The following is a 15,182-nucleotide window of genomic DNA, read 5'->3' on the forward strand; positions in this document are numbered from 1 at the left end:
TGAGAAGTACTGCTCATGATATAATGCACCATGTAAGCGTACATTTCCTGCTACGAAAGATAGAGGATGAACTCCAACAGTTCGAAGCAACTAATGAACATTTGTTAATCTGCTTCACTGATCCTGACCCCAACACCAGCTCTATCCTTTCTCCACACATCGCATGGATACCTACCATCCCCTGGACACTGAACTGGGAGCAGACATATCATTATGTCTTGTGGTCTTGTTAGCTAGAATGCAACGGGAAGTTACTCAAATAAGAGAGCTGAAAGCTATCAGCAAAAGGGAGGAGGGGAAGAGACAAAAGCAAGGAAGGAATGTGTTTTGTTTTCCAGAACCAACAGTTCCAGCCAAAGAGATGTCCAATGAGATGTTTCATCTGATAGCCCCTTGCTAGATGTGTCTCCCCTGATAGCCCCTTATGGGAGTCATTGACTTGGATTGGAGCTGAGGACCTTTGCAGAAGCCCCCCCTGAGTTGTCCTGAAGTTAACTGTAGCTCATTAGAATACTAACATCTCCTCCTACAGGCGGTTTTCTGCCACTTTTTGAACATATGATGTGTGCACCAGAATGCTGACATGCTAGGCTTGTGCAATTGAACAGACTGCTTTTGTAAGCTCCCCATTCCCGTCTCCTAACACATTGAATGAGCTCCTGTCTCTTAATGCACTGAATGAAAGCTTCCCCTATTAACCCCATGGGAGAGAGCACGTTGAGAGCTATTTCCCTGTCTCCTTACTTATAATAAGTAATGGAAAGTTCTTCGCTTTCAACATTTCCTTGGGTTGTATTCTATTTCTTGCATCCCAAGCAGTGAACCTCTTGAGCTCAGTTACAGTCTACACATTGCTCTGCCGGCCCCTGACTGCTTCATCATGAAGTCTGTGCTCTCATTAGTGTTTCCAGAATCTGGCCTGGTGTCTGGTACTTAGTAGTTGGTTACAGAGTGTTGAGTGCTGAAAGGATGAATGACTTCCCTAAAGAAAGCATATCATGAGATACTCTGGTGAGCTAAGGCGTGATGATCCTGCCTCCGTGGTATTTATATCCTACCCTGCAGGGTCCTTGTACAGAGGGTCCTTCTGTGCAATTCAGCCACTTTAGCATGAACACCCAAGACCCTACAAAGGCCACATAAACGCAGAGACTCCCATAGCCACACATTCCATGCATATTCTCCAGGTCTCTGTAAGTCGGGGACATTGAAAAGTCAGTGGCCGCCCAGGAATTAAATGTTCACCAACCCCCACCCTCTTATCCTTCCTTTTCTCGAATCATACTTCCATTGTCTTTCACTGAGTCAAAATTATTCCAGTATAACCCAACTGCAAAGTTCACGAGTCCCCCAGGCCACCCACTTGTCGACCAGTTATAAGTTTGGAGTCCCTAGGACCACCTTTAGTTCTGTTAGCTCATTAGAAGGCACTTAAACAACAATTTTTTAAATGATTCCTTTTTTATTACTATTTAATTTATTTGTTTGAGAGAGAGAGGGAGGGAGAGAGCATGAGGAGGGTAATGGGATAGGCAGAGGGAGAAGCAGGCTCCCGCAGAGCTCAATCCTAGGACCATGGGATCATGACCCAAGCTGAAGGCAGACACTTAACCAACTGAGTCACCCAGCCACCCCAACAATCATTAACACATGAAGTACTCATGCCCTTTGAACTAGCCAGTCCCCCTCTTTGATTATCCAACAAAAATACTCTAATGCACCAAAAGCTCTAAGACAAGAGAACCTGGGTGGCTGTCGGTTAAGCCGCTGCCTAAGGTCCAGGTCATGATCCCAGGGTCCTGGGATCAAGTCCCACGTCGGGCTCTCTGCTCTGCCGGAAGCCTGCTTCTCCCTTTCTCTCTGCCCCTGCTTGTGTTCCCTCTCTCCCTGTGTCTCTCTCTGTCAAATAAATAAATTAAATCTTTAAAATTAAAAAAAACTCTAAGACATTCACAAAGCAATGTGCATAATATAATTCTGTTTAGGTGGACAGAACTAAGTGTGTGAATTTATGTTCTCTGAATGGTTGTAAATGCAGAGAAATATGCCCAAAGGAAAACAATCATGACAGTAACCTTTCGATAAAGAAACAGAATTTTAAGGAGGGTTGAGTGAGAGTGTGACTGACTTTTTATTCTTACATATTTTACTATGGCTATATTATGTGTATGATGACTGAAAATATCAGTTCTCCAAGTTTCCAGATTTTCGACTACAAAACATAAGACCAGTGCTTTAGAGTTTTCCAGAGACTCAGAATAACTAGGAGACATGTACACACAAATGCAGAGATAGAGAGAAAGACGGAGGTAGAGATTTATTATAAAGAATTGGTTCATGCAATTATGGAGGCTGACAAGTCCGAAATCTACAGAGCCAATGTCCCAGTTCAAAGGCCATCAAGCAGGAGAATTCTCTCTTACTTGTAGAAGGGGAAGACTTTTGTTCTATTCAGGCCTTCAACTGATCAGATAGGGCCCACCTACATTGGGGAGGGCAATCTGCTTTACTCAGCTGACCAATTTAAGTGTTAAATTCTCACGGTGTCCAGGTAGCTCAGTTGGTTAAGCATCTGACTTTTTTTTTAAGATTTTATTTATTTATTTGACAGAGAGAGAATGAGAGCACAAGCAGGTGGAGTGGCAGGCAGAGGGAGAGGGCTGCTGAGCAGAAAGCCTGATGCAGGGCTTAATCCCAGGACTCTGGGATCATGACCTGAGCCAAAAGCAGACCATTCAGGGACCCCAAGCATCTGATTCTTGATTTCAGCTCAGGTCGTGATATCAAGGATATGGAATCAAGCCCTACATCAGGCTCTATGCTCAGTGAGGAATCTGCTTCTCTCCCTCTCCCTATGCTCCTCTCCTCTCTAAAATAAATAAATAAATCTTTAAATGTTAATCTCGTCTAAAATTCTTTCATAGAAGCATCCAGAATAATGTTTAACTAAATATCTGTGTACCCTGTGGTCCAATCAGACTGACATAAAAAATTAGCCATCACAATCAATGACCAAACATTCATTGTGATTAATCTGTCTATTGGCTGGTTTTAAGAAAGCAAAACTTTATGATCTAAATATATTATCCAAGTGAATTACTGTAACTGTTTTTAGAAATAATAGTCCATTTTTATTTTTTTAATAATAATTTTTCATTTTAGAATTCCATTAAATTTTAAAATATTCTTACCCATTGACACAGTATTAACCAGTGTTCCTAGTCCAGAGCTCATCTCACTACACAGTCTGCTTTTTCTTGTTCTTTAGAAAAAGTGAAATATGCTAATCCAGCTCTGAACATTGATCTTTGCCTTCACCTGTCAGAGTCTTTGAGTCCCACATTCCCCTTACTCCTGACAAGGTTGTCCTCACAGCTGTTATCCTTAGAAGTCTGAAGGCTGTATGTAATGGTATGGCCTCAGTCACAAAAAGTATTACAGTCACTACTTGTGGGGTGCAGTGGTAGGTGATCATGAGGCCAAGGAAGAGTATAAAAGCTTAAGGGCTGCAGTGTAAGAGAAAAAAAATTTGAGCCTGGGGCACCTGGCTGGTTCAGTCAGTAGACCATGCGACTCTTGGTCTCAGGGTAATGAGTTCAAGCCCCACCTTGGGCATGGAGTCTACTTTAAAAAATAATTAGATAAGGGCACCTGGGTGGCTCAGTCAGTTAAGCATCTCCCTTCAGCTCAGGTCATGATCTCAGGTCATGATCTCGGGGTCCTGGGATTGAGCCCTGCATCAAGATCCCTGCTCAGCAAAGAGTCAGCTTCTCCCTCTTCTTCTGCCCCTCTGCCTGCCTGTGCTCTCCTGTGCTCTCTGTCAAATAAATAAATAAAATCTTTATTTAAAGGAAAAAGAAAACCAAGTTACAGGTAGAACTGGGATTTGAGCCCAGACTGAGCTGAAAGCCTGAGCACAACTGACCACATCAAGGGAACTGCTTGAAAATAAGAGCAACTTTTATATACTTTTGCTCAGGGAAGAAGGGGAAAGGAAGGAGAAAATGGGAGCAGGAGGCCTGAAGCGAGTCAGTCATTATCTTGCAGGTTTCTGGCAACTCTTCCTAAATGCAATGGGCCCGTGGTCTTCAAGATCAGAAGTAATGACTCTCCCTGCTAGAAGTCACGTCTTCCAGGCTTGCCGAGAATGTCCACCAGAACTAGAGAAAACTCCTTGGAACCTGTTGGGGAAATGTAAGAGTGAATCTCAGAGCCACTGATGGCAGCTGAGCTGAATGGACTCTAGGCTTGCTTTGTGAGGACCCAGATCCATGAATTAGAAGGGATGCCAAGCTGAGACACAAAATACAAAATGTTGTCCTAGGGACAACAAGGAGACAGCAGGTGGGCACCTCGGTGGCTCAGTTGACTCTTGGTTTTGGCTCATGGTTGTGAAATCAAGCCCATGTTGGGTGTGGAGTCTGCTTGAAATTCTCTCTCTCCCCCTTCCGCTACTCCTCCCTCACCTTCTAAAAAAAGGGGGGGGAGAGAGAGAGACAGAGCAGTAAACACTCCTTGTCGACACTTAGGTGCTCCAGGTCTAGGGGGTGACCAACAGACCACGAATCAACGCCTCAGGCTCCCTAACCTATGAGTAATGAAGAAACTTCTCTATCTTTGATCAGCAGGTGTCTGGGCCATCTGGGGACTTCCTTTCCAGGCTGCACAGCCATCAGGAGCATGTCGGGGAGACTGGCTATAAAGGAGGGATTAGAAAGGGTGTTCAGAGACCACCAGTGAGCAGCTAGTGAAAGGGGAAGTTCTACTCTAGGACCCCGGGAAAACAGGAAACATTCTTATCTGAAACTGCAGAAGAAGAAAGAAAGCAGTAGTCACTAAATGAGAACTAATGATCTTTATTTCCCAACCACCTGAGCACTGTCTGTGCTTCTGAAGCCATGGCTGAGTTTTGAACAAGTACAGCCATTTATTCTGGGCCTTTCTCTCTCCATCTTTCTCACAAAGGCTAGAGCACTGCCTCTCTTTCTACGTACGTTTATCTTCTTTGGGCCTCCACTTTGCCAGAAGAAAACCAGCCAGTTACTGTTTATTTGTTGGGTGTGATGACGTTCAGGTTCAGGCTAAATTGGAGGAAGGCGATATTCCCACCGAGAAGATCAAGACTTTTAAAAGCAATACACAGGACAGCAAATGACCTGCTGGAGCCCCATCTGAGTCAAGGACCCAGGAGCCAAAGAGAACAATCCGTATCAGGGCTCATCTCGGGAACAAGGGACCTGCGGCTCTGGCTTCAGCGTGGAGAAATAGCTCTGTCAGAGAACTGGAGGCCAGCTCCCTGACACTAGTCATGCGCTGTAGGAAACGGGGCTCCATCTCTGCTGCTCTGCGCTAGAACGAGGTTTTTCTACAGGGGCTGGCTGCCTCAGTCCGTGGAGCACGTGACTGTTGATCTTGTGATTTTGTGTCCTGCACTGGGTATAGAGATCACTTAAAAATAAAATCTTTCTTTTTTAAAAAGGTGTTTCTGGGACACCTGGGTGGCTCAGTCAGTTAAGTGTCTGCCCCGCTCAGGTCACAATCCTGGAGGCCCCAGGATCAAGCCCCACGTCAGGCTCCCTGCTCGGCAGGGAGTCTGCTTCCTCCTCTGCCCCTCATCCCACTCTTGCTCTCTCTCTCTCAAATAAAAAAATATATTTTTTAAAAAATTATAAAATTTAAAATTTGGGGTGCCTGGGTGGCTCAGTGTGTTAAGCCTCTGCCTTCGGCTCACGTCATGGTCTCAGGGTCCTGAGATCGAGTCCCACATCGGGCTCTCTGCTCAGCGGGGAGCCTGCTTCCCCCCTCTCTCTGCCTGTCCTTCTGCCTACTTGTGATCTCTCTCTCTCTCTGTCAAATGAATTAATAATATCTTTTAAAAATTTTTTTTAATTTCAAAAAGGTGTTTCTATGTTAAAAAAATGAGTGAAGTTTTCACAAATCACAGGAGAAATGCATCACTGAATTGCTTTATACGATGGAAAGATAATTAAATATAAACTTGTCTTATTATGTGGTGTATGTATGTAGTGTAAATCAGAAACAGATGATACCAAATAATATGCTGAGATTTTTTTTTGATGCATTACTATATCAGAGTGCTTTACAAAAAAGAAAACGAAAATAGAATGACTCCGAGGTGCCCTGCTACCTAGTCTGTGAACTATACCGATTTTGTGAATTATAATATAGAAGATAAAAATCAAGCCTTTTTTTTAAGATTTTATTTATTTGACAGAGAGAGAGACACAGCGAGAGAGGAAACACAAGCAGGGGGAGCGGGAGAGGGCAAAGCAGGCTTCCCGCCGAGCAGGGAGGCTGATGCGGGGCTCGATCCCAGGACCCCAGGATCATGACCTGAGCTAAAGGCAGACGCTTAACGACTGAGCCACCCAGGTGCCCCAAAATCAAGGCTTTAACAACAAGGTAATGTATTCAAGCCCGTGTTCCCTCTCACTCTTCAAGTCGTGTCACGTTGGTGCCTCTAAAAACAAGTGCGTGTGATCACAGGTCAGTCCTAACCTGAAACTTACAACTGACAACGTGGCAGACCTTCATCCTGGAGCATCGTCTTCTGTGTCAGGTCGTCGTCTGTCTTGTATAATCTGTACCAGTGTCGGCAACGTCCCTGCTTCTGTGCAGTTACTCCTCCCATGCGGGCTGCACATGCCCACAGGCCCACTCAATACACCAGGGGAGATGAGGAGCCCAGACTGGATTTCCGGTTCCCCTCAGAGTTTCCCTTTTCCTCCCCCAAGCCCACGCCTCTCCCACTTCCCTACAGAACTATTCTTGCAAAGTTCTCAGAGTCTTTCTGATAGACCTGCCCTTCTAGGTGTCTCTGATGCTGCTCCTTAGTGCGCCTGTGTGCTTTCTTCTCGCTAGGACAGAGCCTTGGGAATCACACGCTTTGCCCTGCCCTCACCCCACTCTCTCCCCTGATGATTCTCTCCTGTCCTCCATCCCCGCTGTACAACCCAGCACAGGTCCAGGCAGTTAGAAACACCACTAGTTGTTGAAAATAGATCAACTTTTAAAGCATCATTTCAGGTTTATAAGTCCCTAGCAGACACTTCTGTTGCCTTCTGGTTTGAATTTAGTAATTCTTTTCAAATGACATCAAAGGCCAACTTTTGGGTCTTGGACCCTAGAAATGGGACTCCCAATCTCTTTTTCAAGTCGCAAAAATAACAGTTTATCTCTCACTTCTAGATCCTTTCCTTTTCTAAATGCTGTGGTTCCTCCTGCCCTGTTCTTCTTTTTGCTCTTAATTTGTTGAGTCTTTAAAGTCTTGCTTGTTCTCCTGGCTGCAGCTCAGCTGCCAGTTCTGCACCACATTTTGTTGCACAGTCATGCTTCTCGCATATCTGAAGTGCGTTTTGTACATACATAGTGTGTGTGTGTGTGTGTGTGTGTGTGTGTGTGTCAGCATACCCAACAGTAACACTTGTTTTAGTTACTTACTTTCACTTTAATTACTTCATTACTTAAAACTGGGGCGCAGGTGGCTCAGTCGGTTAAGGGGCTGACACAGGATTTCGGCGGCTCAGGTCATGGGGTTGACCCCCTTCCTGCTTGTCCCTCTCCCTCTGTTCCCCCTCCTGCTCTCTCTCTCAAACAAATAAATTAATAAAATCTTTAAAAATAACAATAACAGGGTGCCTGGGTGGCTTTGGCTCAGGTCATGATCTCAGGATCCTGGGATCGAGCCCCACATCCGGCTCTTAGCTTAGCAGGGAGCCTGCTTCCCTTCCTCTCTCTCTGCCTGCTTCTCTGCCTACTTGTGATCTCTGTGTGTCAAATAAATAAATAAAATTTTAAAAAAAATTTTAATGAAAAATAAAAATAACAATAACAATAGCTAGTTAAAACCATATCCACCCCCCCCTTGGAATCCCAACAGCCAAAACTTTTAGATACTATTGATGAAATAACAGGATCAATACACGGTGCTTCATGAAGACTAACAGAATTCTTGTTTTTCTATCATTGCAACCATCACTGACTTCCCAGGTCTTAGTCGTATCTACAGTGAAAGCCACTGAGTTCTCCTCAGAAGTGATAGTGCAGAGAAACCGTGCGACAGATGGAAGCATAGTTCGCATAGTGGAGTTGTTCTTCCCATTCTTTAGGGAATTTGCTGTGGGATCCTACAGTTCTTCACTTCTTTGAAATTTCAAGATAACGGAACAAGAGAAATGGTAAACCTTTCGCTCTCCTTCTCCACTTCTCTGTGTTCCCAAGATTTCGAACTTCCTTTAAATGTATTTGGCGGAGCACCTGGGCGGCTCCCATGTTAAGTGTCTGCCTTTGGCTCAGGTCACCATCCCAGGGTCCCGGGATCAAGCCCTGCATCCGGCTCCCTGCTTAGCGGGAAGCCTGCTTCTCCCTGTCCCACTCCCCCTGCTTGTGTTCACTCTCTAGCTGTGTCTCTTTCTGTCAAATAAACACAAGTCTTTTTTTTTAAATATATTTGGCATATCCAAAAAGAATAATAATAGTAGTAACAGTAACAATAATGAATAAATAAATAAATAAATGTATTTGACAGCCATTACAACAGTTTTACCCAACCTCATTTCTCTGTTTGTTTGTTGTTGTTGTTGTTGTTGTTTTAAAGACTTTACTTATTTATGTATTTGACGGACAAAGATCACAAGTAGGCAGAGAAGCAGGCAGAGAGAGAGGGGGAAGTAGGCTCCCTGCCAAGCAGAGAGCCCAATGCGGGGCTCGATCTCAGGACCCTGAGATCATGACCTGAGCTGAAGGCAGAGGCTTTAACCACTGAGCCACCCAGATGCCCCTGTTTTTTTTTTTTTTAAGATTCCATTCATTTCTTTGACAGAGATCACAAGTAGGCAGAGAGGCAGGCAGAGAGAGAGGAGGAAGCAGACTCCCCGCTGAGCAGAGAGCCCGATGCGGGGCTCGATCCCAGAACCCTGAGATCACGACCCGAGCTGAAGGCAGAGGTCTTAACCCACTGAGCCACCCAGGCGCCCCACCAACCTCATTTCTCTGAATAATCAAAATCCCGAGTGAAGTGCTCTGACGATAACAATTTTTCATGGTAAAGCTCAGCTATTTTCAGCAAAAGGTCCTGAATATAGGAAACATCCACAACTAATACAGACCACATACTTTTCTTATTTTCTAATCCTAGGCTACTCAGAAAAGGAAAGACCAGAAAAATCTTTATCATTGAGAATTCTTGTTCCTCAACAAATACCATCAATAAGTAAAAGTAGGGACGCCTGAGTGGTTCAGTGGGTTAAGCCACTGCCTTCGGTTCAGGTCATGATCCTAGGTCCTGAGATCAAGTCCCGCATCAGGCTCCTTGCTTGGTGGGGAGCCTGCTTCTCTCTCTGCCTCTGCCTGCCACTCTGCCTGCTTGTGTGCTCTCTCTCTCTCTCTCTGACAAATAAATAAATAAAATCTTTAAAATAAAATAAGTAAAAGTAAAAGATAATACATTGAGAGAATATATCTGCAACACATATAACCAACAAAGGATTAGTGTCAATTAATACTAATATATAAAATATTTCTATTAATCAATAAGAAGAAAAGATAATCCAGTAGAAAATTCTGCAAAATACACGAACAAGCACTCCATATAGAAAGAGACACATATGGCCAATAAACATATGAAAAGATACTCAACCTCCCTAAGAATGGAGAAATGCAAATTCAGAGTTTAACTGACAAAAATAAAGAAGGCTGATGACACCAAGTATTCAAGAGCATATGGATCAACTGAACAGTTATATTGCTGATGAAAGTGTAAATTGGGGGCACCTGGGTGGCTCAGTGGGTTAAAGCCTCTGTCTTTGACTCAGGTCATGATCCCAGGGTCCTGGAATCAAGCCCCACATCGGGCTCTCTGCTCAGCGGGGAGCCTGCTTCCTCCTCTTGCTCTCTCTGCCTGCCTCTCTGCCTACTTGTGATCTCTGTCTTTCAAATAAATAAATAAAATCTTTAAAAAAAGAAAAGAAAGAAAGAAAGAAAGTGTAAATTGGTACAATTTTTTGGAAAAAAATTTGAGGGCCCCTGGGTGGCTCAGTGGGTTAAGCCTCTGCCTTTGGCTCAGGTCATGATCTCAGAGTCCTGGTATAGAGCCCCACATCAGGCTCTCTGCTCAGCAGGGAGCCTGCTTCCCCCTCTCTCTCTGCCTGCCTCTCTGCCTGCTTGTGATCTCCTTCTCTCTGTCAAATAAATAAATAAAATCTTTTTAAAAATTGATATTATCTTGTAAAGTTGAATATTCATAAATTCTAATGATCCAGGAATTTGACTCCTAGTCACATACTCAAAAGAAATGTGAGCACATATGTACCTGGAGACACCCCCAACAATGTTCCCAGCAGCATTGTTCTTCACTGGGGGAAAAAAATCTGGAAACACAACAAGTGCTCAAAAACAGGGTAGCAGAAAAAATGTGCTATATTCATACAATGATATATATACGTAGTATTGAAAATGAATGTATGGGGGTGCCCGGGTGGCTGAGTTGGTTGAGCGTCTGACTCTTGATTTTAGCTCAGGTGACGGACTCAGGGGTGGTGAGATAGAGCCCTGTGTGAGCTCCATGCTCAGCGGAGAGTCTGCTTCTCTCCCACTTCCTGTCCCTCTGCGCCTTCCCCCACTCACACACTCTCTCTCTGTCTCTCTCTCTCGTTCTAAAATAAAGAAAATGAATCTTTTAAAAAAGAAAGAAAGAGGGAGCCTGGGTGGCTCAGTGGGTTAAGCATCTGCCTTCAGCTTAGGTTGTGATCCCAGGGTCCTGGAATCGAGTCCCACCGCGGGCTCCTCCCTCACTGGGGAATGTGCTTCTCTCCCTCTCCCTCTGCCCCTCCTCCCTGCTCCTATAAGCTCTCACTCTCTCTCTCTCTCTGTCTCCAATAAATAAATAAATAAAATCTTTTTTAAAAAAGAAAGGAAATGAACATAGGAATGTGTAACAGCATAGAGTAATCATAGTTATATATCAGAGGAAAAAAGGATGTTGCAAAGACAAGATATAGTATTTTCATATAGTACTTTGAAAACAAAGAAATTAAACAATGTCTCACTTGGGCATATGTGTGATGTGGATGTCTGTGTGTGATCGTTAAAAAGTAATTTAAACAATAGAATAATCAACACAAAATCAGGCAACAGCTACTATTGAGGGGGAAGCAAGGAGGGGGTAGAGTGATCTAGAGAAACAGATGGGTAGGTGTAGGTTAATAATAGCATTCCAGTTCTTGGGTTGTGTAGTGGTTCACAGAAGACAGAGCGAGAGGGAGGGAAGGACACAAGGAAGGAGAAATGCCCCAGTTTCCATTTTTCAAAAAAAAAAGAAAGAAAGAAAGAATTGAAAACAGACTCAGATAGTCTATACCAGTATTCACTGCAGCATTTTTCACAGTGGCCAAAATGTGGAAACACCCCAAGTGTCCCACAGAGATGACCATATCCAATGACTGGATAAATATACTTTATAGCATACAATGGATAAGCAAGAACGAAGTTCTTTTTTTCCTTTAAGATTTTATTTACTTATTTGACAAAGAGAGTGAGAGAGCACAAGCAGGGGGAACAGCAGAGGGAGAAGCAGGCTGCCCACCGAGCAGAGAGCCCAACACGGGGCTCCATCCCAGGACCCCAGGATCATGACCTGAGCTGAAGGCAGACACTTAATGACGGAGCCATCCCAGTGCCCAGGAAGGAAATTCTGACAGACACCACAATGTGGATAAGCCTTGAAAACATCATGCTAAGTGAAATAAGTCAGATGCAAAAGGGTAAATACTGTATGATTCCATTTACGTGAAGGATGTAGCATAGGCAAATACCCAGAGACAAAGAGTAGAACAAAGAACACCACGGGCTGACGGATGGAAGCAACGTGGAATTATTGCTTAACAAGCACAGAGTTTCTGTTTGGGGTGATGAAAGTCTTGAGAAATAAAGAGCGGTCATTGTTGCACAATATTGTGAAGGTGATTAATACCACTGAACTATACACATAAAGATGATTAAAATGGCAAATTTTGTAGTACATATAGTTTACCACAATTTTAAACAATAGCCTCCCAGAGGACAAAAACCTGATTGCCTTGCCCTTTTTTTTTTTTTTTCCAGGCAGGCTCCACACCCAGCATGGAGCCCCACGCAGGGCTTGAACTAACAACCCTGAGATCAAGACCTGAGCTGAGATCAAGAGCCGGATGCTTCGTCAGCTGAGCCATCCAGGGGCCCCTGCCCTGCCTATTTAAATTCTTCGTCACTCACCGTGTGCACGACGGCTCCCCTCTTTAATTTCCTTGCAGCCTCTGGGCAGAGATGGAGACAGAGAAGAACAGCCCCATGTTTCCGGCGGAGTAGTGACCACAGCTAGAGAAGACGCAGAGGTTCAGTCTTACTGCATATTTGACACAACAACCAGCCTCTCCTGGCTCCTAGCCCCAAACCATCCCCCCTCTGTAGCAGAACCTGTGAGGTAAGGCCCTGAGACTCCCAGCATCGTCCCACTCAGCTTCTCTGATGCCATGTCAAGCACTGACTTACTACCTGCCCCGGACGTACACCATGAAGCTTCCGCGAGGCCCTGCCCTGGGTCCTGGGCATTCAAGGAAATAAGGAACTCACATCCAGACGAGTTCCTGAGAAGTTAACAGAAAATTACATTGAGAAGATTAAGTGATAAAAGATGAGCCCAGGAGAACAAGAAAGACTCTGAGGTGGGACAGGAGAACAGAGAGGCCACATGGGGGGCAAGCGGCTAACCACATCTGAGCCTCAGTTCCCTCACACCTAAAATGAAGCTAATAAACACGATGTTGTGAAGATCAAGGGAGATGACACTTAGAAAGATGCTTTAGTTCTCTAAAAAAAACAGTGAAGAGAAATACAAGTCGAAAATGCCATTACTAGGGGCATCTGGGTGGCTCAGTCGTTAAACATCTGCCTTCAGCTCAGGTCATGATCCCAGAGTCCTGGGATCGAGCCCCACGTCAGCGGGAAGCCTGCTTCTTCCTCTCCCACTCTCCCTGCTTGTGTTCCCTCTCTTGCTGTGTTTCTCTCTGTCAAATAAATAAATAAAATCTTTTTTTTTTTTAATGCCATTGTTATTCTCATTGTGGAGAGAACATTCCTGGGCACAAAACAGACCACACAGCTCCCTCTGAAAACCCCAAGGCTAAAGTCACTGAAGCGGGGAGTGGCTGGGAGGGGGCACAGTTCTTTCCAGAGCCCGCTCCGGGCCACACAGAGGCAGAGCCTAGACCCATTACAGGTTCAGCCAACCCCCTAACTGTTACAGGCCAGATAACACCAGAGGCCATGAATCAGCACTAAGCCTACAGCTCAAGCCTACAGCAGGACGAGGCTTCTGTGCGTCTCAAAGACATCCTCTCTGACCCCAAAGAGACCAGGACCATGGGGAGCCTCGACTAGGGGATTCCTGGACCTGAGGATTTCCCTCAAAGACAACAGATGAGAAGAAGACCAGTAAGAGTTGAGGGGGTTATTTGTGTGTTTTTTTTTTCTTAAAGATTTTATTTTGAGGTAATTGCTACACCCAATGTGGGGCTCGAACCTCAAGATCAAGAGTCCCACGCTCCACTGAATGAGCCAGCCAGGTGCCCCTTTTGTGTCTTACGAAATAAAAACATTCTGAGGTATCCAGGTGGATCAGTCAGTTAGGCATCCGACCCTTGATTTCAGCTCAGGTCGCGATCTCAAGGTCTGAGATTGAGCCCCACTTCAGGCTGCGTGCTCAGAGCAAAGTTGGCCTGGGAATCTCTCTCTCTCTCTCTCTCTCTCTCCCTCTGACTCTCCCCATGTTTGTGCACTCTCTCTCTCATTCTCTCTTTGTCTCTCTCTCTCTCAAATAAATAAATAAATATCTTCTTAAAAAACAACAAAGTAAAAACATCTTGTTAGATTAAATAGCAACCATCATTATCATTTTATTTATAAAAGGAAATTTGGGGGTACCTGGGTGGGTCAGTTGGTTAAGTGACTGCCTTCAGCTCAGCTCATGATCCTGGGGTCCTGGGATCAAGCCTCGAGTCAGGCTCCTTGCTCAGCAGGGAGTCTGCTTCTCCCTCTCCCTCTGACCCTGCCCCCTGCTCATGCTTGTTCTCTCTCTCTCTCAAATGAATAAACAAAAAAAAATATTTTTTAAAAAGGAAATTTTAACAACAAAATAAGAACATAATCATCTTAGAATAATTATAAACCTTTAGCTGAATTAAATTTAACTTCATAAAGACTGTACTTTGTCCTTAATGTCCTCATTTTGCCACAAGCTCATGAGATGAGCACCAGGGAAGAAAACTCATTTGAGAATAATTCAGCACAAACTTGCCCCCAATGCCTCTACCCACATTGGGCATAAAGCTTACTGTAAAAAAAAAAAAAAGTGCCCACTCTTGAACCAACCTCTGGCCAGGATGGTGGAACCACCCTGATTACTTCAAATTAATCATCTGGACATGGGACCGGTGTTGGCAAGTCCTATAACAAGGCCCTCTGGGGGCCTCCATTTCTGAAATCGTCTCCTGACCATTTCTACACCTCTTCTGTGTCCAGTACTGGCCCCCTCCACCCCTTATCCATACAGCGGTCAACAAAGATCCTTACAAGACAGGAACCACCTCCGCAATCCCACTAAACATCCACATGGTCTGCGAGAGCACCAAGCCCGAACTCCGCACCGTAGAGGGCAGAGCAGTCACCAACTGCCACATAACTAACCACTCCAAGACTTAGTGGCTTAAAATAGCAATCATTTCCTTCTTTTTTTTTTTTAAGATTTTTATCTATTTGAGAGAGAGCGACACGTACCCGTGTGGGAGGGGCGGAGGGAGAGGGACCAGCAGACCCTGCTGAGTGTGGAGCTCCATGACACAGGACTTGATCCCAGAACCCCGAGATCATGACTGAGCCACCCAGGCACCCCAAAACAGCAGTCTTTTTTTTTTTTTTTTTTTTTTTTGCTCATGATTCTGCAATGTGAACAGAGCTCAGTGGGATGGCTTGTTTCTGGGACACATGAATACCTTCCCTTTTCTTCAGTCACTTCTCCATCTTTCTCTCCTTCCTACATGTTCCTTCCCCTCAGCACAACTTTGCCCCTCTCTCCTTCCCTTCCCTTCCCTTCCTCTTCTGCTTTTCACTTTCTTTATCTGCTGACCCTT

At 44.6% G+C, this 15,182-nt stretch overlaps 1 long non-coding RNA gene across 1 annotated transcript; it reads right to left on the bottom strand.

Annotated features, from left to right (window-relative positions):
- Positions 1–3,795: 3,795 nt before the first annotated feature.
- On the bottom strand, positions 3,796–14,887 carry LOC123928359. The gene is made up of 3 exons (XR_006815675.1): positions 14,830–14,887; positions 12,271–12,372; positions 3,796–4,181 (listed from the first exon to the last, which is right to left on the bottom strand). It is a non-coding gene; the product is annotated as an uncharacterized LOC123928359 (long non-coding RNA).
- Between the last annotated feature and the right edge of the window lie 295 nt (positions 14,888–15,182).

The sequence above is a fragment of the Meles meles genome, chromosome 17 (assembly GCF_922984935.1).
Source record: "Meles meles chromosome 17, mMelMel3.1 paternal haplotype, whole genome shotgun sequence".
NCBI classification, from domain to species: Eukaryota; Metazoa; Chordata; class Mammalia; order Carnivora; family Mustelidae; genus Meles; species Meles meles.